General features: G+C 33.5%; 1 long non-coding RNA gene across 1 annotated transcript in view; it reads right to left on the reverse strand.

Annotated features, from left to right (window-relative positions):
* LOC130708689 (uncharacterized) overlaps positions 1 to 22987 on the reverse strand; it is a 192111-nt gene that overhangs the window by 168743 nt on the left and 381 nt on the right. The window contains exon 2 of the long non-coding RNA XR_009009012.1: positions 21000 to 21180. This is a non-coding gene — a long non-coding RNA (uncharacterized LOC130708689). The remainder of the gene's footprint in view (positions 1 to 20999; positions 21181 to 22987) is intronic.

Raw genomic sequence — 22987 nt, forward strand, 5'->3', positions numbered from 1 at the left:
AACAGCTTTAGGAAAATATAGCTGACAGGTCACATTTCTAAGTAAAATTTGGAGCAAAGGTACTATAGAAAGCCATTCTTAAGAGGTTATTGGCTAATTTCACAACTTTGCATGAAAAGTGGTAGCTACATATTTTTGTTGCTATTCTGTTGGTATTTAGAATGTACTATTAACAAAGAATATATATAAAGCATCTACTAGATGGGAATCAGGATATTTGAGTAAGAAATATACTCAAATATCTCTTTTTGATATTTCATCCTGATATAGAAAACTTTATTACCATTTGGTCCGAATTTCTTACTGTTATCAGCTTTACTAAAATTTATAAAGTTTAAGAAATTTATAAATATTTTCTTAATGGTAAATGTACTAGATGAAAAAGCTGAAGTGTGTGATCTCAAATTATTTAACCTCTCTCATTCTCAGTTTGCTCCTTTCTAAAATTTTCTTTCTTTGGTTGACCCCCCTAGGGTACATGCAGTAAATTTGGAAACCACTAGTATACTGGAAAGAAATGGGCTTTGAAGACAGTTCAGATTTAAAAACTGGCTCTGCCACTTATGAGCACGAGCAAATTAATTAGCTAATGTAGTCCTCTCATAGGACCAAAAATTTCTCTCTCATTATCTTTGACATAAATCATAGCAATATTTTTTGGATCTGTCTCCTAAAGCAAAGGAAATAAGAGAAAAAATAACAACAACAACAAATGGGACCTAATGAAACTTAAAAGCTTTTGCACAGCAAAGGAAACCACAGACAAAATAAAAAGACAACCTACTGAATGGGAGAAAATATTTGCAAATGACATGACCAATAAGAGATTAACATCAAACATATATAAACAGCTCATACATTCAACGTCAAAAAAACAAAGAACCCGATTTCAAAATGGGCAGAGGAACTGAATAGACATTTTTCCAAAGAGGAAATGCAAACGGCTAACAGGCACATGAAAAGACATTCAACAACGCTCGCTAATTATCAGGGAAATGTAAATCAAAACCACAATAAGATATAACCTCACACCTGTCAGAATGGCCGTCATCAAAGAGAGCACACATAACAAACATTGGTGAGCATGTGGAGAAAATGGAACCCTCGCACACTGTTGGTGGGAATGTAAACTGGTGCAGCAGCTGCGGAAAACAGTATGGTGGCTTCTCAAAACACTAAAATTAGAACTACCATGTGACCCAGCAATTCCACTCCTATGTATATATCCAAAAACAACAAAAACACCAATTCGAAAAGATACATACCCCTCAATGTTCATAGCAACATTATTAACAATTGCCAAGATATGGAAGCAACTTAGATGTCCATCAACAGATAAATGGATAAAGAAGATGTGGTATTTATATACAATGGAATACTACTCAGCCATAAAAAAGAATGAAATTTTGCAATTTGCAGCAACATGGATAGACTTGGAGGGCATTATGCTAAGTGAAATAAGACAGAGAAAGACAAATACTGTATGAAATTACATATATGTGGAATATAAAAATTAACAACAAACTAGTGAACATAACAAAAAAGAAATAGACACAGATAAAGAAAACAAGCTAATGGTTATCAGTGGGGAGAGAAAAGGGGGGAAGAGGATTAAGAGGTACAAGATATTATGTATAAAATAAGCTACAAAGATATATTGTACAACACAAGGAATATAGCCAATATTTTATAATAACTATAAATGGAGTATAATGTTTCAAAATTGTAAATCACTATATTGTACACCTATAACATATAATATTGTACATCAAAAATACTTTAATTTTTAAAAATTTTAACAAAAAAGAGAAAAAATAATAAACACTGTGAAAAAACAATTTTAAAAATTACTCTTTCTAAAGAGTAAGATGATTATGTACATGTTCCTAGCACAGATCCTGGTGTGTAGAATGCACTCAGTAAACATTAGTAGTTCTCTTCCTTTTTAATGCAATTATTCAACAAACTTTTATTGACCAGTTATAAGTACTAGTCTGGGATGCTGGGGATACAAAGATAGCTGATATCACGCTCCATTCAAGTAGATCATGGTTGAATAGGACAGACAGATGTATAAACAAATATAAGCAATACAGTAAGAATATTTCAATACTAGAGACTAGATATAGTCATTCAACTAGTATTACATGAGCACTACTATGAACAAGGCAACCTACTTGCTACTGGAGATTTGAAGGTAAAACATAATCCCAGGTGGGAAGGCTTTCAATTACTGATTCTATTTCTTTAATATCTGGGAGGATTCATATTTTCTCTTTCATTCATGTCAGTTTTGTTAGGTTGAGTTTTTAAGAAATTTGCTCTAAATTTTCAAATGTGTTAGCATAAATTTGCTTATAATATTCCCTTATCATTGTTTTAATGTCTGTAGCATCTGTGGTGATGTCCTCTTTTTCATTCCAATTTTGGACATTTGTGCCTTCTTTCTCTTTTCCTTAATTAATCACACCAAAGATTTATCAATTTTACTAGTCTAAGAATCCAATTTTGCCTTTTTTATTTTCTCTATTGCATATTTTCCTATTTTATTAATTTCTGCTCTTACCCTTTTTATGTGTTTTATTCTTTCTTTGAGTTTAATTTGCTGTTTAATGAGTTTGAGATGAATCATTTATTTTTAGCCTTTCTTCTATACTTCCTCAAGACTATGAGTTCACCTCAAAGCAGGGCTTTAGCTGCATTCCACAAATTTTAATATGTCATATTTTCATTAGCATTCAGTTTGAAATGTTTTCTAATCTCCGTGGCAATTTTTCTTTAAACCCATGGGTTATTCATAATGGCATTTCTTAATTTCCAAATGCTTGGAAATTTTCTAGTTTATATTTAGTCATTGATTTCTAGCATAATTCAGCTGTGCTCAATGAATATATTTTGATGTTCAATCTGATGAAATGTGTTGAGACTTGCTTTATGGCCAAGCACATGGCAAATTTTTTTAAAGTATTCTGCAGTTTCTGGGTTCAGTTTTACATGTGTATAAACATATTTACATATTGGATGATGCCTGTTATTACTAAAATATTATATATTCTTCTATGCTCAATCTATCATTACTCAGAGAAGTTATAGTAAAGTCTCTCACTTTAATTGTATTTGTCCATGTTTACATTTATTACAATCAATGTTTGCTTTATATAGTTTGAAGCTTTTTCATGATACACATAGTTTTAAATTATTATATCTTCCTAAAATATTGACACTTATGTCATTGTAACTTATCTCTCCTTATCATTTATAATGCTTCTTGCTTTGTAGTCTAATTTGTCTTATGTTAGTTTAGTTACACCAACTTTCTTTTGGTTGCTGATTGCATGATATATCTTCTTCAGTTCTTTTTCATTCAACATTTCTGTATGCTTACACTTAACCTGTGAGTACTGGAGGAGAATATGGTTGAGATTTGTTTTTTTATCCAGTTGGATAAATACAATACAATAAATACAATCCAGTCTTTTATTGGTATATTTTATCTGTTTAAATTTAATGTAATAATTGGTCTATTTGGGTTAATTTCCACATTAGTATGTTTCCTTTCTTGCATTATTTTGAGTTATGTAGTTTTGTTTTTTCATTTTCTTCTATATTAGCTATTTAGTTACACATTCTTTATTCTATTAAAAGTTTCTCTATAATTACAATATGTATCCTTAATTCTTTTAAGTCATACAGTATTTTTACCATTTCTTAGACAATTTAAAGACTTTAGAACAATTGAATTCTCTTTCTCCTCTCTCATACTTTATGCTGTTTTTGTTATATGTTCTTAAACCAGTAGCATATTATTATTATTGGTTAATACAATAAATATCATTTAGATATATCCATATCTTTATTCTTTCCATAAATTTTCATTTCTTTCTGCATTTTCATGCTTCCAGGTAGAATTATTTTCTTTCTGCATGAAGTACTTCATTGCTATTTCTTTTAGTACAGATCTTCTGGGTATAAATTCTTTCAGTCTTTGTTTACCCTAAAATCTTTATATCATCCTCCTTTTTGAAGGATGTATTTTATAGAATTTCATGGCTGATACATATTAATTACATATAATATTTGTTTTGCACTGAGTTATCATCATTCCAGTATCTTCTGCTTTCCATTGTTTCTGTTAAAAAGTCAGCTGTAAGACATTGTGGCTCAATTGGCAATAATAATTCTCTTGGTCTGATTTTATAATTTTCTCTCTTTTTGCTATGGTTTTCAGCAGTTTTACTATAATTTGTCTAGATATGTTTTTTTCCTTCATATTTATTCTGCTCAGAATCCATAGCACTTCTTGAATACATGGCTTGACTTCTTCAATCGGTTTCAGAAATTTCTCGGTCATTATCTCCTCAAATACTCCTTTTGTTCCATTTTCTTTCTTCTTCTGGAATTCCAACTACACATATATCAGACCTTTGCACTTTGTCTTATATATCTCTTATATGCTTTTTCTACTTTTTCTATTTATTTGTTTCTGTGCTGCTGTCTTAAATTAACATTTTCTTATTCTCTATATACCAAATTACTAATTCTCTCTTTAGTTGTACCAAATATGCTGTTAAGCTATCCATTGAGTTCTAAATTTCAGATATTTATTTTGAGTTCTAGAATTTCCATTTGATTTTTTAAGTTCTCTGCCAAAATTCTTCCTCCTTGACTATTAATCACAGTTATTTTAAAGTCTATGTTGGATAACAGCAGCATCTGGACCTCCTGAGAATATATTCTATCATCCTTAGTTTGGGTCAATTCTTTTCTCTCTGTATGAATGAATTAGATTTTTATTGGGTGATGAACACTGTAGATTTTAAAACATTGTAAAGATAATCTGAGAATCTGGGTGGTGTTACCTTCTTCCAGAGAATTTGGGGCTAAAGAAAAGATTGCTTTAATCTAATTAGAGATCAAGATAATTTGAAACTGGCCTTCAGTTCCTGGTCTTCATGACTAGTCTATTTCTGGTTTACCCTTACTCTAGGATGCAGCCCTTGATGGTTCCAACTGAGAAGATAGGCTATTTACAAAGCACCGACCTCCTTGACAAATCCTCAATTCCAATTTTTATTCTTCAATCTCTATAATACAAAGCAGCTCTCTTCAGCTTCTCAATCTTCCAATCACTGCTTTCACTTTTGAAATCTACAATTTCCTTGAGGGAGAGAGTATGCCCAAATGCTGGGCTCATTTTTGCTAGTTTCCCTCTTCTTTCAGCTCTTGGCTTAAAAATAATTAGTAGCCATCTGATGACTTCATATAGATGCTCTTTTCTTCTTCATATTTTATCCAAATTTTATAATCATTCTTAACAGAAAAATTGGTTTTAAATAACCTAGTCATTAATGGAAATTCTCTTTTTAATTCCATTTTTTAATCCTTTACCTTGTGGCTACTCTTTTCCTTCTACACTATGTCACTTAAGTTTTAAATCTTAAAAAACATTTCTAGCCAGAATATTGGTGCACCCATACTAGGCTCAGATAGCTCAGAAAGTCCATATCAAGAATGCAACATGAAAGAAAAAGAAGGGAAGAATAAAACCATGATCCAGCAAAAATGCTCCAGTATCTAGGACATTCAGAAATGTTGATAGCTCCCCAAATTATCTCCTCTAGCTTTTTCTTTCTTAGCAAATCCATTATTGTGGGAATTCTGAGTTACTGGTCTTTTAGTGGTGGCTGGCAGAGGCCAGAGTTACCAATTACTAGCTCTGCCAGTGACTTAACAACCCGAAAGGTAGATATTTCCAGTTGAACTAACCCACCTTTAGCAAAGAAATCATAGTAATGTGTTTCCCTTCATGGACAACAACTATTGTTCAAGGGAAACAGAAAAATAACCCTAGAAACATATCGTGTAAGTGTAAAGAGAGGTTTATAAAAAACAAAACTTACAAGTGGAGAAAACAGCAGATTGCACAAGATACCCAAAGGGCATATAATCCCACCGAGTAGAGTACCTGGGGTGGGCACAGCTAGATTCATCGTGTAACGTACCCAAGAAAGGAACCCTGCCCTTGTATTCGTTGTCAAGTGGCATAGGGTCAAGATAAACTTTAAGTGGACTATGTAACAATGGGGGCTTCATGGTTGAAGAAATGTTTGAAGAAGAGGGGAGCCTCTGGAGCTCAGATAAGGTATTAGTTAGCAAAATAGCAGGTGCCCGGAAGAGACCTTGTTCTTCTTACATTGAACAGGCATGCTCCTCCTGACAAGTCAAGTTTTTGCAAAGCCACCAAAAGGGAGAATAGAGAGAGTGCCACCAGGGTAGTAGCCAAGGCAATCCAAGAGAAAAGCCTTATCTTTTCTCAGCGTTTTAGCCCTAGTTCTATCATTATGATTGTTTGAACATACACACTTGGCTCCCATGGATCTCAATCTCCACATCAGTACACTTGGAGATGAAGATAAAGGTGAAACTTGATAAATTTAATTCCAGATGGTATTAGGACACTGTTTTCTAATTCTCCACATGTGTCCAGGCCCAAACTTTGCACAACACAATTTGCTCTTACTCTAATCCACTTATATCAGTGGTCCTCAGCCTTGGCTGTACAAATCTTAGTGTAATCATACATTTTCATTTCTCTAAATAAACACCTACAAGTGGAATTGCTGGGTCATGTGGCAGGTATATGTTTAACTTTATAAGAAATAAACTGTTTTCCAAAGCAGTTGTACCATTATACCTGCCCACCTGCATTGTATGAGATTTCCATTTGCTCCTCAATCTCACCAATATTTAATATTGTCAGTACCTGCAAAGCTTTTAAAAACATGTTGTCCAGGCTACAGCCCAGAATAATTAAATCAGAGTCTCTGTCATTAGCATTTTCAAAGCTCTCCAGGTAAAACCAGTATGCAGTCAAGGTTGAGAATCACTGGCTTCATGGATAATATAATCCATTTTTTTCTCCTTCTCCACAGCTATGTCTAATGGACACAAGCTCTATAATTAGCATACAGTTTCAAAAGCAAGATTGAAAGCAAGCTAGTAGACACAATAATTGGGGTAAAAGAACTCTTTGGACTAAAATAAATATCCCCAAATAGTGTATGCATTTGTTATAACTTTTTATAACACTTTAGATATATTATAATATTTTGAACTTTTTTCAGATGTTTTCAGATATATATCATTTTAGTAATTAATCACACTTTTTGCTATAATAAAGTTGAAACAGCCTAATTAGTCAATAGAGGTATATTAGAAGTAAAAATCCATCTAATTATCTGCCATATAAAATACAATCACCATCTGTACTATTCCCTTGATCTCATGTAGAACAGAACCACAGCGGCATGTAGCCACTTAACACAATCAATTAACCACATTATCCTAAGTTTTCCAAGCATACATATGAGTCTGAGGTGTTTTGACGTAATGAATTGTTGGAGAAAATACTGCAAATTATAAAACATACATGGCAAGGTTCTATATTTGTAAAAAATCAATAATATACATAATGTATACATATAAGGTATCTAAAGAGATACAGTATTTATGTCAATAGTGTCAGATTGCCTATAGGTATTCTTCATATTTTTCTTTTGTTAAACGTCTGGTTTTTCACTTATATGCACGTACTGCCTTTTTTATTCAAAAGAAATTCTTTTTAAAAATGTGGAACTTGAGTGTTCTGCTTTTTACAAAATATTTTATTTTAAGCCAAATGCACTTGCTTTTCTTGTTTATGTTTTGTACATAAGAAGACAGGTGGTTCACACTAATTTCATTATCACATATGTACATCCTTCTAATTTTTTCCTATTAAGAGACTAAGCAAGAGCTCTAGAAACAGACTGGATACAAATACTGGTTCTGCCATTTGCTAAGTGTATCATTTTGGATGAATTATTTAACATCTGTGTGTCTCAGTTTTCTTGTCTACACAATGATAATAACTGTATAGGTTATTAACTTTATAGGTTAGCTGTGAGAAATAAATCAGATAATCCAGTAAAAGTACTTTGCTGGCATATAGGAGGTTCTCTATAAATATTAGCCATTTTTATCAATATATTTATTACTAACTGGAAAATATTCAAATTAATTGAGTGAAAATAAATAAAAAGAAGCACACATGCACAAAAACAATGACATAGGATATCCATTTGCAATTAAATTACCCTTTAACAAAGCTTAGAGTCACAGAATTTAAGATTACTGCATTGTATAGAACATTCCATTTATTGGTCACTGGGGAGGCATGCAGGAAAGAGAGACCCAAAAGAACTTTGTTAAAATATAAAGCAGAGGCATATAACATAATACTGTGCTAAATTAAAAAAGACAAACTCTTGCACACAATTTATTTCATGCTCACAGTGGAAAATGCATGTAAAACCATCCAGGTACCCATAAGCATGAATCTAATATAGAATTATAGTGCATTTCAGTCAAAAATCTCTGTTGTCCCAAGGTTTCTCTGATAACTTTTAAAACCACTGTCAAAACTTAGTCAACATTTATGGTCCTTTAGGAACTATTTTTTGGACTAATGAATTAATCTGTTGCATCATTTGAAATTCTTAATTTATTTTCAAAGCAATGAATATGAGTAGCTTAGTTCTTTCTAGAGTATTTGCAACCACATCATACAATGATTAAAGGAAAATATGCAGATAACTTATTTCAGCTAAGACCAAAGTTATTCACAAACAGTAATCAATTTTCATATTTCCAAGTGCTAACATTGTATCTTTTAATAAATGAATGACTAAAGAAATAAGTTCAAAGTAATAAATAAAACCCATTATCAAAATGTGTTGGAAATTGCCAACTTTAATTTCAATCTCATTTTAATTTTTAAGCTATGCTTCTAAAAACATGGATTTAATGCTTTTTAAGACATATTTCTTCTAAAGTACTGTATTTTTTGATAACTATGTATTTCACAAATAAAATGAAGAGGTGGTAGACTCCATCACTGGGATAATTCCATCTCAGACACTACTAATAGCTGACTATGTTCAGAAATATCCAAGACCATCAAAAAAGCATATATTAAAAAAAAAAAGCATATATTGCTAAAATCTAAAAAATTAGTTTTAGTGCATATTTCCTGCCACAAATTATAATCTTATCCTTGCACTTCTCCTTAGTCTAAAATCAAGTTCGTCCCCCTGCTTAAGCTCCACAAGAAAATGCACTCCTTGAGGTCTTAGAAGAAAATTTCAGTACAAAAAAAGTTCTGTAATGAAACATGATTGACCCAGCTCTGACCTCTAGCCATGTAACTAGGAAAACTGCTTGAAAACTGGTTTAGACTGGATTACTTATATATTAAAAGCCACTTGTACATGATGTTATTCCAATACAAGATGCCAAGAAAAAGCTATTAATTTGTGAATACAGCTTCTAAAGTGTGGGAAATTCACGAATGATAATGCAAGATCTTAACATTATTCAAAGAGCCCACAGACAAATCATCACAAAAGTGAGAAAGATGGAGCTATAATTTATAGGGGTTGAAGAAACTGGATCACTTCCTGTAAACTCAAAGAGAAAAGAATTATAATTTGTTTGCCTGTTTCAACCCAAATATCTATTGAACATGTGTTAATTTGTCTTGTCTGTGCTGGGCAAGTTCTTCCCCAGCAAAAAACACATTTGAAAGCTTGTTAATGGCTATACCATAGGAAGATGTTTTAAGATTACACTAAATTTTCAAGAAAATGGTACAGTTTTTCAATCATTTTTAGGTTATTTGCTGCAAGTAAGCATTCAAACTCCATCTCTGTAAAAGGTTCTTATAAAGTTTTATTTAGTTAAAAATGCAAATAATTTTAGGAAATGCATGATAAGAAGAAACTGCAAAGTTTTTAAATCCTTTGCCTTGAGCCTGGAAAGTGTAAGAATAAGGATGAGGTGGAGGGGAATGTTTATATCACTCAAAACATAGCTACAGCTGTTTTGTATCAAAGGAAAGGTTTTTGAAATGTGCTAAAAGCCAAGTTTAAAATACCTAAAAAGAGGTTCACCACACATGGAAAGGGATATCCACCTTCTCCAAAACTTAGTATTCTAAGCTATTATGTTACTTGATATTGGTTAAATGTGACCATTATCTAACATTTTAACTGAAAAATATAAGATTTTTTCTACCTTTGAAAAGTCCAAAATCCTCCATCAACTCAGCAGCTGTGCATGATTAAGAATGTAAACAGGCTCAAGAGACTGATTCCATTTCCAGGTCCTCTGCTTATGAATCACCTACCCAAAGACATAATTTTAATGGAAACAGAATTTCTTTCTAAAGCAACAAATAAATTAACTTGCAGGAATACTACAGCAAGACAACACTTCTTTACTAACACTATTGTACTGAACAAAGGCAGGCTCCATTTTCTTTTGCTTTAAGACATATAGTGAGGAAACGAGAATTTCTCTGTTTTTCATTTTCTGGGAAAAGAAAAATATTATAGTTGCCTTTCCAATAATAGCAACTTAAACTCCCAATCTTGTTATGGCAGCTTAAAGATCTTTCACTGAGGATGGACACAGTATTTTGGATGGTGAAAGTAGAGTGCGTTACTTAATGCTGTTCAAACCAAGATTGGGTTGACTGGTTCTGCTTACCTGGCCACCCTTCACCCAGATTCATGTGCTCAATTTACAGATCAAGATGAAATCCACTCTAATGTCTGGGATTGTAAAAAAATGTGCTATATTATTTAGCCAATTATTTAGCACAAGGGACTCATTTCAAGTGAGAATGCCAATATTCTGAGTGAAGGACAAAGGTAAGTGAATACAAATCTGAGTAAAAGTAATAATAATACTTATCTGAAATAAGAGGCTATAGCTGAAGCTGAAGCTAAAGGAAAATTAATTCAATCTCACAGACATTCACATGCTGCCCATTGTATAAACTATAGTGCCTGGACATGTACACAGTTTTGCTTTTTGCCTCTCAGATGGTGTGATGTCAAAAGAAAGTACATAGCATTACTATGTAAATAGATTTGACATACTTCATTCAAATCTGACTCTTAAAAAACATGTGTGACTATCAAAACATCAAGTTGTATACCTTAAATAGATACACTTTGTCAATTACACCTCAAAGAAGCTGTTTTTTAAAAAAATTCTGTGGCTATTAATTCTTAATACTGGTCTGAAGAACACAGGATATAAATCATAAAAAGGAAAGCAACCCAGAGTATAAAATTCAGTGACCATGGTGACTTTTAATAGTCATTCTTTAAATTGGAATATAATACAAATGTATCCAATCACACTGTACATCTTAAACTTACACAATGTTATATGTCAATTATATCTCAAAAATAAATAGGAATTTTTATATCAATAAAGAGAATATAATAAAAATTAAAATACTATGATTCAGATATACTAATTTATCTTTTTACCATTAGCCTTACTTTAAATCATCTTTCTAAACACTGGATAGAAGCCATATAAGACACAATCACCACCTCTACTATTCCCTTGACCTCATGTAGACCCACAGTGGAATATAATGATGAAAGGCACTCTATGTAAATCCAGACACAATCATTTAACCGCATTATCCTGAGTTATCCAGGAATATTTGTAAATCTGTCAGATGTTTTGATGTAATGAACTGGATTGTTTATTCAACTGGTCCTCTTGACTTTGGCTGTAGAAGCCCAGCTTGGAAACAGTCAAAGGAAAGTGAAATAACTGAGGGTGTCCATGGTCTAAGTATTTACAAGTTTAATTTTTATGACTACAGTCCTTCACTTGAAAATCAGCATGAATCCATTCTCTTATTTGAAGTTGTGCTTATAAATTTTTCACTTCATGGCATTTATTCTCGTTTAGCGAAACTTCTTTCTGAAAGTCACCAGTATTTCCTTTTTCATCAGAAAATTACACTCACAAAATGACACAGGATAGATTCTGCTCACAGAATTATAGAAATACCCCTACATTTTATTGATTTTTTATATATCCACTCAATGCCAAGACATATGCCCTAGTCAATCAGAAATGCAAGTCTAATTGCTCAATTAGCACTATTCATCTTATAATATTGTGTAAGGGGTTAATGAAACAAGGAAATTATCTTTAGTTTATCCTTAATAGTTTGAGAAGATCTGTAAACGAGAGTTAGATTCTACTTCTAATTTGGAGGCAGAGTGGGAAACATTAAGTAAATGGAAAAATTCAGATTAAAACTACCACTTAATTCCTTTAAAAACTATTCACTTCACCCTAAAAATAGAATTGTTTTAATGTTAAAATAAAAATACAATCTTTATAACACCCCTTTATACGACAATTTATTTATGACTAAATTATTAGACAATTATTTTTTCAAGTGACTTCCATAAGTGAAATTACTGAAGCTTTACTATTATTTATGACCTCTCAAACAGACTAGAAAACCTAAAGAATGTCATAATAGTTTTCTATTCAGTCCCTAACCACAGTTTGATGGAAACTTTAAAATGGAAAATAGAGCACTTAGAATCTATTTATTTTAGAATTATAATTCAGGCTAAGAAAAAGAGTGGGTTCAATATCCGTCATTAAATGTAAGAGAGCAATATGAATGCTTCTCTCTTAAATTAGAAGTATGTTTTATTCTGATCCAATAGAAAAATAATATATATAAAATACTTTCAGGGCAAACTGCCAATATCCACATACATCCCAACAAATAACATATATTCCAACAAATAACACCATTTCTTTCCATGTAACTAAGACTATAATGGCAAGACCAAAAGATGTATATATGAGAATAAAACAAATACTAAAACCAGAAGTAGGAAAATTTATTTTTATAAGATAGAAAAATAGCATTATGTATCGAAAAAACAGAGCTCCTGAAACACTTCCACCAATGATTCTAAAAGCTAGCTAGACAAAATAACATAGAATATATTTTTTGAATGCAAGTTTCTCCACATACATTTTGAATTTGGTTTTGTGAGGAAAATACTACAGATAATTAAGTTATTTCTGTTACATTTAATATATACTAGAGCTATCATTTAGCCATCTAAGTTGACCAGTAATAAAGGCCAAATTATCAATTAATTACCAACACAGCATTATATTTATACATATGTATTATAATTATACAAATGCATAATACACATTTTTCACTAAAGCTTTGCTTCTTAATCTAGAAGCTAAATACCTATGGCCTTGAATGATTAAATATAATGACAAATTCAAGGACACTTTTATGTTTATTTAACAAGACAAAAATATGTGAATATACATGGAACTGCATAAATTTTTAGTCACTGATGTATTTTACTGATACATGTAGAAGGTAACTCACTAACTTAAGAACATCAGCTGTTATGATACCTATTAAGTTTATACTATGAAGGAAAAAAGGTCATGTATTATCACCTTGAAATAACATGAATCAAAACTTTTTCATAAATCAAAACATATATCAAAACTTTAAAACTATAATCTCTAATTTTTAATTAAAAAAAGATTTTGCATTTATATTTCCAAACCTTTAGGCATAACTAAATCTGGTCTCAGCCTCTCTTTCAATTCTTTTTTTTGCGGGGGGTGGGGCGGAGCACAAGGTAGTGTGGGCACTTTTGCTGGGCATTTTCTTTTTTGTTTTTTTGTTTGACCGCGCCATGCAGCCTGTGGGGTCTTAGTTCCCCGATCAGGGATTGAACCCAGGCCCCCAGCAGTGGAAGCACGGAGTCTTAACCACTGGACTGCCAGGGAATTTCCCTTTCTTTCAATTCTTTCTCGCTACCTAGTTACTCCTTCCATGTATCTGTAAGAAAACTAAACTAGAGTCCTTATGTTCCACAAACCCATCACACTAGTGCTCATTCCATTCTGCTGCCTCAAAAACCTGTTGTTCCCTTCAGTGCCTGGAGAAATTCCCCTCTATCATTCAACACTTACCTCCAATAACTTCTCTTCTATAAAGTTTTCTTTAGTTCCCCTAGAGTATGGGTTGGCTCTCCTGCGCTGTCAGAAATTTTTAATTTGTGCTTCTTTCCTAAGTTACACTGAATGTTCCTTAAGATGAGGATCTTTCTTAATCCTTTCTGAGCATAGCACAGAACCTGAGGTAGGCCCTTAACAAATATCTTTGAAAAGAGAAAAAGAGGGGAGGGGAAGAAGAAGATATAAAGAAAAAAGAAAGTAGTTAATAACTAATAATAACTCTACCTTTTTTGGGAAAACTATTAGAAGCACAAATTTTAACTGTGTGGTTAGAACTCTATAAACTATCATCAACATAAATCAGATATTAGAATACTTTCAAATATAGTATTTAAATATCTGATAACTGAGAAGGTACATAGGCGTTGCACAGAAATCTGCCTTTATTACTGCTAATCTTTAGGAAAATAAAAGTTCAGTTATTATTAAATGATAATATCAGTGAGATTTAGTTTGGTTTTAAGAAAACTTGTATCATTAGAGTGAATAGCTTCCTGATTAAAGAATAAACAAAGCTTATATAGGGAAGGAAAGAAAATCATATGGTTATCAAGGAAGGATTTTAAAGCAAAATCCAACATTTATTTGGGCAACTGTTTCCCAGTAATAAACTGCTACTCACTAATGGGGTCAAAGATACTAGATGGCTCTCCAGAGGCCCTTTTCTATTCAAAGGGCTTTCAAAATAAAGTGGGGGTGGAATAAGAGGCTAGGGAACTGTTCCTTCATGCACCAAATGCATTCTCAGAGTACTAACATCTGTTTCAGTTTACATACTTTAAGTATGACTTTACACATGGAAATTAAACATGCCTAAGAGGACTGTCTGCAAAAGAACTACACATACCATTAACAGCTGGAATTTGATTAGGTCCACATTCTACACAACATAATAATCCGTGAGCCACCAATGACCCCCATCTCAAAACCCAAATGTCAAAGAACAGCTTCTAATGCCCATGAAATTTTTAGAGTATAGAGGGATAAGAGAGTGAAGGAAGAGGAATCTGATTCCAAAACAACATATAGGAGTTCTAGAACTTAAAGACATCTTTTGTAAAAAAAGACAAGTAAAGATGCAAAGATCTTTTTGAATGTTTCTATACTAAGAAATGCTCATTCTATAACACTCTACTAAGTTTAATTGTTAGTTAGATATTAAAAAATATTTTTCCATGTGCTAATACGATAATTATAATTTCTGGTAGACTGAAGTACAATATAACACAAAACCTACAAAAATAATGATGCACCTTTGGTGCCACCACGTGGTATATCTGTATTTTTGCAGTCGTAGTTTTTTTTAAATAATAGTTTTCATACCTAGTTCTGAAGTCATCATCATCAGCTCAGATCTCTGGCATGCAAATACTATTAAATACTTTAGGAATATAGGGTCTGTTCCCAGATAATTTACATACTAATAAATCATCAACCAGTAAATGGTAATTAGGAACCCACAATGCAGGAAACATTGCATTATGATACCTAGAAGCCCAATATACCATCTTGCCCTCAAAGAGCATACATCTGTAAACACGAAAACACAGACAAATCAAATATTAACAGGAGACAACTCAAGCTATTATACAATTAAATCGCAATAAGTGGTAAAGAAAAGTTTAAGTGCTCTGACTGGAAACTAGGAAGATAAATGAGAATGTTCATGGAAGAGAATTGAGAAGGTTTGAACCTCTTGGAAAGAATTTAGATATTCAGAATGAAAATAAGAGGGCATTTCAGGTAGAAGCAACATTAAATAAAGGTAAAGATCTAGAATCATCATGGAATGCTAGGAGGACCACCCCACAGTGAGGTTCACAGAGGCGAGAAAAATAAGCTAGGTTAGAAAAAGTTAGGACAATTTGTGTCAGTCCTTCATTGCCCGATCCAGAAACCTAGATTTTAGCCTATAGGTCATAGGGAATCATTGATTCAAAATATCATGCTTTTATTTCCCACTGTAGATATAATCCCTCTGCCACGTGAACGTCTATGAGTTTATACAAAAATAATTTATTTCCCAAATTGAGAATAATCTAACAGCTCAGATCCTTTAATCCCTCACTCTGAGTAGGTAATTTGAGGTTACAGAGCCCTGAAATCAAAGTCAACCAGTAAATCACCCCAGAGGGAAAAAATTAATAAATAAATATTTAAAAGGAGGATGACTGGGCCCAAGGAGATGTGAAACCTTCTTCCTAATATTTTACTGAGATCTGTTCTGAGAGGATGGGTGTGCATTGCAGGGAAGGAAAAGAATTTTAACAAAGAAGAAAGGAGAAGAAATTTAGGCTCATAGGCCCCTTTCAAAGCAGAGTGTAATGTAGTGTGTATTGGGGAGGAGCAGAGGCAGGTAAAGGAATGAAGCACTAGGACAATTGCTAGGTGACACTTAGATGTCCAGGTAAAAATTAAAACTCCAGCAGTGGGTCAGTTTGATTCAAATTGTTGATGTAAAAATCAAAAAAAAAAAAAAAAAGAAAATTTATTGTGAGTCATATATTATTGGATGCTACACTGATTTGTTCTTTAAAACGCAATTACAGAGCACCATGAAGAGTAAAAGATCTCCAGGCGGGGAGATTCAAATAATGGTTCCTGAATCTTCACATGTGAGAAATCACAGGGAAAACTTGAGGTCTTTGTTTATGCTGTCCACTCTGCCTGGAATGTCCTTTTCAGAATCTCTTTACATGGCTTACTTCTATTCATCCTTTGAGAATTAGGTGAATCATCACCTCCTTCAAAAATGCAGGCCAGGTTACGGGGCCTTCTGTAAACCCACATCACCATGTATATACCTAACATTTGCACTTGATTACACCATAACATAATGATCACTTTTGTGTCCATATTCCTCAATATAAGATCCTCTCTTATGTACCATGTACCATGTCTTAACTCATCTTTATATCCCCAGGAACCAGAACATTGTCTTATATTAACTGTTCAATGTTTGTTGAATTAGGAAGCAAAATGTGTTATTAAAAAGATAAAATTACACACCTATCAGAATGGCCAAAATCCAGAACACTGACAACAAAAAATTCTGGCAAGGATGTGGAGAAACAGGAATTCTCATACATTGCTGGTAGGGTTGCAAATTAGTACAGCCCCTTTCGAAACAATTTGGAGGTTTCTTACAAAACTAAACATACTCTTACCATACAATCCAGTAATAGCACTCCCTGGTATTTACCCAAAGCAGTTGAAAACTTAACATCTACACAGAAACCTATACATGGATGTAATAGCAGCTTTATTCATAACTGCCAAAACTTCAATGCAAACAAGATGTCACAACCTCATCAAGTGAATGAATAAATAAACGGTGGTATATCCAGATAATGGAATATTATTATTCAGCACTAAAAAGAAATGAGCTATCATGCTATGAAAAGACATGAAGGAAACTTATACGAATATCACTAAGTGAAAGAAGCCAATCTGAAAAGGCTACATATTGTATGATTCCAACTATATAACATCCTAGAAAAGACAAAACTAGGGATGGAGACAATAAGAAAATCAGTGGTCTCCAGGAGTGGGAGTTGAGGAGGAAAGATGAATAGGAAGAGCACAGAGGATTTTTAGGGCAGTGAAAATATTCTGTATGATATTATAATGCTGGATATATGTCATTATATGTTTGTTCAAGCCCATAGAATGTACAACACTAAGAGCGAACCCTTAGGAAAGCTAGGACCTTGCGTGATTATGATGTGGCAATGTAGCTTCATCCTTGGTAAATATCTTCCCATCTACACTGTGAGAACCTGGCAGGGTTCCTGGAGATAAAACATATGAAAGTGTGGGGATACTCATGCAGCTAGGCCCCCTTGGAATTTTTAACAATCAAAGTTGTCCACACTGAGCCTCCAATAATTTGTCAATTATAGCTTAAGTTTTCTTTCCCAAGTACTGCTCCAGCAATGGCAGTTTCTGCTCTTGGGCATCTGCTCTGATATGCTGTGATTCCATCTGCCTGTCTCCAGTTTGGGGAGCAGGGGCAGTGCTTTTCCTTGTGACCTCAATTATTTGATGGATCTAAGAAGAACTGTTCATTTTCAGTTGTTTTTTTCCTTCTTTTTTCTTGTTGTGGGTGTGACAGTAATGATTTCCAAGTTCCATACAAGCTAGACCAGAATTGTGACTACTGTGATAGACCAGAAGGGACCCTGTATGACTTTTGACACTAGACTACAAGACACTCCCTGAGGAATGTCAGCCACCACGTAAAAATTCCAACTACCCTGAGACTGCTATGTCAGAGACGCCAGGTTTAGGTGCCCTGGTTGATAACCCCAGGTAAACTTGCAGCAAACAGTCAGCATCGACTTCCAACCATAAGTGCGCCATTTTGGATGCCCAGTCAAGTCAAGCCTTCAGGTGACTGCAGTCCAGCCAACATGAAAAATCCCATACAACCATCTCAACTGACACAGAAAAGTCACTTGACAAAATGCAACACCCTTTCACGATTAAAACACTCAGAAAACTAGGAAGAGAAGGGAATTTCCTCAACATGATAAAGGGGACATATGAAAAATTCACAGCTAACATCATACTTAATAGTGAAAGATTGAACACTCTCCTCCCAAGATCAGGAATAAGACGAGGAAGTCTGCTTTTACCACTGCTATTCACCATTGTACAGGAAGTTCTACCCAGATCAATTAGGCAAAAAAAAAGAAAAGAAAGAAATAAAAGGCATCCAAATTGGAAAAGAAGAAGTAGTATCTATTCACGGATGACATGATCTGACATATAAAAAATCCTAAAGAATACAAAACAGAAAACTATTAGAGCTAGTAAATGAATTCAGCAAAGTTGCAGGATACAAGATCAATATACAAAGAGCAGTTTTATATTTATACACTAATAATTGTGGGGATGGAGGGAGAAGTAAATACTTAATGGTAAACGATTTCCTTTGGGGTGATGAAAATGTCCTGGAACTAGACAGAGTGGTGGTTGCACAACATTGTGAATGTACTAAATGTCACTAATAAAAAAATTTGTTATGTGTTTTTCACCACAACTTAAAAAAAAAAAAAAAAAACTGATGCCCAGGTTACACTGCAGACCAATTACATCAGAATTTCTGAAGATAGGACAGGACCAGGTTTCATTATTTTCTAAAGCACACCAGGTGTTTCCTATGTGTAGCTAAAGTTAACTACATCTTTATATATATTAAGGAGAATTTAGTAAAAGGTTGGTATGAATAGCTAGAATATCCTTGGGGATATAACTAGCATAAAATATTTATTAAGGCCAGGTACTTAAAAGTATGGTGTTTTGTATGAGTTGATTTTTATGTTGGTAGGACTTGCGAGTCCACTTAATGGCTTATTTTGCACAGCTGTCATTAAATTGTGGAACTTTTTTTAGCTTTATGAAGCTATTCCTTATTGCCTAGCCTCTCAGATTGAAATCTGAGAGTTCAATAACAATTTTTAATTTTTGAGATATCATTTTAATAATCTGAGAAAAAATTACCACCAAAAAACCCGTAAGTTCTCTTTTGCAGTGTTACTTCCCAATTATATTACACCCTCCATCTGTACAAAATAAAATACTATCCATGTTTCCAGTCTTCACGAACACCCTCCTTCTCCCTTCCTAGCTTACCATTGACCAGAAGCCTTACCAATAACAAAATAATCAATTAACATATATTTTTGTTAAATGTATATCTACATACATGTTATGCATTCCTGACATACCTAACTTTCTCTTAATTTTTCCGATATTTTTAGGCAATTCAGTGCATCTGTGAGTTTTTTCAAATTGTCAAAAACCTCCAAAAAAATTTTCCAACATATTTATTGAAAAACAACTGCATATAAGTGGACCCACAGTTCAAACCTGTGTTGTTCAAGAGTCAACTGTATAAAACTCTTCATATAAAACATAGGAGAATATTTTCATAAACTTGGAATACATAAAGTGTTTTTAGATACAATAACAAAAGCACGATCCATAAAAGAAAAAAAGTGATAACTGTACTTCATCAAAATTTAAAACTTCAGTTCTGTGAAAGACACTATTAGAAGAATGAAAAGACAAGCCACAATCTGGGAGGAAATATTTATAATTCACATATCTGACAAAGGAATTGTGTCCAAAATATATAAAGAAATCTCCAACTCAACAATAAGAAAACAACCAACCAATAAAACAATGGATAAAATATTTGAAGACATTGCACCAAAGAAGATAGACAGATAGGAAATGAACACATGAAAAGATGCCCAACACCATTAGTCATTAGTGAAATAAAAATTAAAACAATGAAATACCACTATAAACTTATTACAGTGGCTAAAATTAAATATACTGACAACACCAAGTGCTGACAAGGATGTGAAGCAACTAAACCTTTCAAAATTTACTGATTAGAATGCAAAATGGTACAAAACTGGAAAAACAGTCTGGCAGTCTCTTAAAAATTTAAACATATTATTTGACCCAGCAATCCCACTTATTGGTATTTATCCTAGAGAAATGAAAACTTATGTTCACACAAAAACCTACAAATTAATGTTTAAACAGTATTATTCATAAGTTCCAAAACTGGGGAAAAAAATTAAACATCCTTCAACAAATAAACAAATTGCAGAATAGCCATATAATAGAATAGCACCCAGCAATAAAAATGAGAAAACCACTGATCTATACAACGTGAATTTCAAATACATTATGCTAAGTGAAAGAAGCTAGATTCAAAAGGTTACATACTATATAATACCATTTATACAACTTTCTGGAAAAGGCAAACTATAGGGACAGAGAACAGATTAGTGGTTGCCCAGTGTGATAGTTAATTTTATGTCAACTTAACTGGGTCACAGGGTGCCCAGATATTTGGCTAACCATTATTTCTAGGTTTGTCTGTAAAGGTATTTTTGGATGAGATTAGCATTGGAATCTGTGGACTCAATAAGGACTCAATAAAGCAAATTGCTCTCCCCAGTGTGGGTGGGCATCATTCAGGGCCCATTAATAGCCTAAGTAGAACAAAAGGAAGAGGAATAGAGATTTCATTGCTTCTCTACCTGACTGCTCAGCTGGTACGTCATTCTTCTCCTGTACTTAGACTGGATTTACACCATCAGCTCCCCTGGTTCTCAGGCCTTCAGACTCAGACTGAATTACACCACCGGCTTTCCAGGATGTCCAACTTGCAGACTGCACATTGTAGGACTTTTCAGCCTCCATAATTGAGTGCACCAATTCCTTTTAATAAACAAATAAATAAATTCTATTGGTTATGTTTTTCTGGAGAACCATGACTAACACAGATTTTGGTCCCAAGAAAGGGGTGCTGCTGTAACTAACAAATACCTAAAAATATGGAAGCAGCCTTGGAACCGGATAAAGGTAGAGGTTGGAAAAGTTTTAAAGTGTGTGCTAGGAAAAGTCAGTACTTTCATGAAGGGACTTTTAAAGATGATTCTAGTGAGGATGCAGAAAGAAAAGAGGAGAGCTGAAGAGAAGCAAAGACCTGTCAAAGATGCTCAACTCAACAAATGAACCAAACTTCCCCTGCTCTCTTCTATGAAATGCCTAGGGAAGTATCTGATACCATGTACAGAGAGCATCTAGCCACCTCTATCACCCTCAGTATTCTATTACTTCTTTCCAGTCCTCCAAAGACTTTAGAAAATTTTGCTTTTACTTTAGTGTTTGCAGGCCAATCAACAAAGACTGTTGTATGATATATGAATGCCAGTATATGAAAAGAAATATTAGACTTAAGAAGCAGAATTCATTATACTTAACAATTCTTGAAAAAGTGACTCCACATTACACTCTTAACTTTAAACAGTGAACTCCCCACCCTTGCTACCTTTCAATTGTTGTTCATTGATGCAGTATTTATAGGCAACTTCATTTGCCTTACACCACTTCATCAGTCCTTTTCCCTCCTGATTTCTTCTTAAGAAATCATACTCTCTTATAATACTCCCTCTTCTGATGGATTTTCCCGAAACTTTAAATAGTTCCCTTTTTTTGGCTGCCATTAGTTATTCCTCTTGGTTTTCCCAGTAACACATATCTCTATTCCACAAAACACACCCTCAAAATAAAAAATGCAAATATCCTTTAACCCCACAATACCTATTCTAGGAATCTCTCCTACAGCAATACTGTCACAAATTTATGTGTCCTGTAGCACTATGTGCCACTTTTTAAAAAATGGAAATGACTAAATGTCCACCTTTGAGAGTATGACTTAATCAATTATGGCACATTTACTCTATGAAATACTATGCAGTTATCAAAAAGGAGATAAAAATCTGTATACACTACAGTGAAAGCATATAGAGAGGGGAAAAAAGAATACGTGATGCCTTGCATTGCGCTGCAGAATAATGTTAAGGTGTATGTATGCCTAGAAAAATATCAGGAAGCATATACACCAAACTTTTAATGGTGGAGAGATACTCATAGGGTATAGGATCTACCGAGACCATTCTATTTCTGCACTGAATTATTTTATATCAAATTTGTATTAACATTGAATTGTTAAAATATCATCTTTTAACCTACACGACCTTAACAAATATATATTCATCAGGTTAAGCCTAAACCTCCTCAGAGAAAACTATTCTCTCTTATATTACTGCTTTATTTTCTTCGGCACACAATCTGTGATCATCTCGTTTGTTAACATTTTTGTCTCTCTCCCATAGAAGGCAACAAGGCAGCGGTCACGTCTGTCTTGCATTGTGTCTCACATATAGAAGGCTCTCCATAATTATTTGCCTCCAGAAACACTGAAGGGATGTAGTAATTTGCTACACAATCAAGGCAGATCTCCTGTTCTTGTTAAAGTTGAGCTGTCACTGGCTCTTTACCTTTAGAAGTGTTACAGAGCCAGCACAGAGGGGATTGGTGGAAGGAAGGAAGGGAGCGAGGAAGGGAGGGAGGAAGATAAGCACCCCCTAATATACAGGGGCCACGAAAATGATACACATAAGTTTATAAAAAGGAATGGAGATGGAGGCATAAACTTTCTCAGAGTTCAGGGCTTCGGTCG

Source organism: Balaenoptera acutorostrata, chromosome 8 (assembly GCF_949987535.1).
Source record: "Balaenoptera acutorostrata chromosome 8, mBalAcu1.1, whole genome shotgun sequence".
NCBI classification, from domain to species: domain Eukaryota; kingdom Metazoa; phylum Chordata; class Mammalia; order Artiodactyla; family Balaenopteridae; genus Balaenoptera; species Balaenoptera acutorostrata.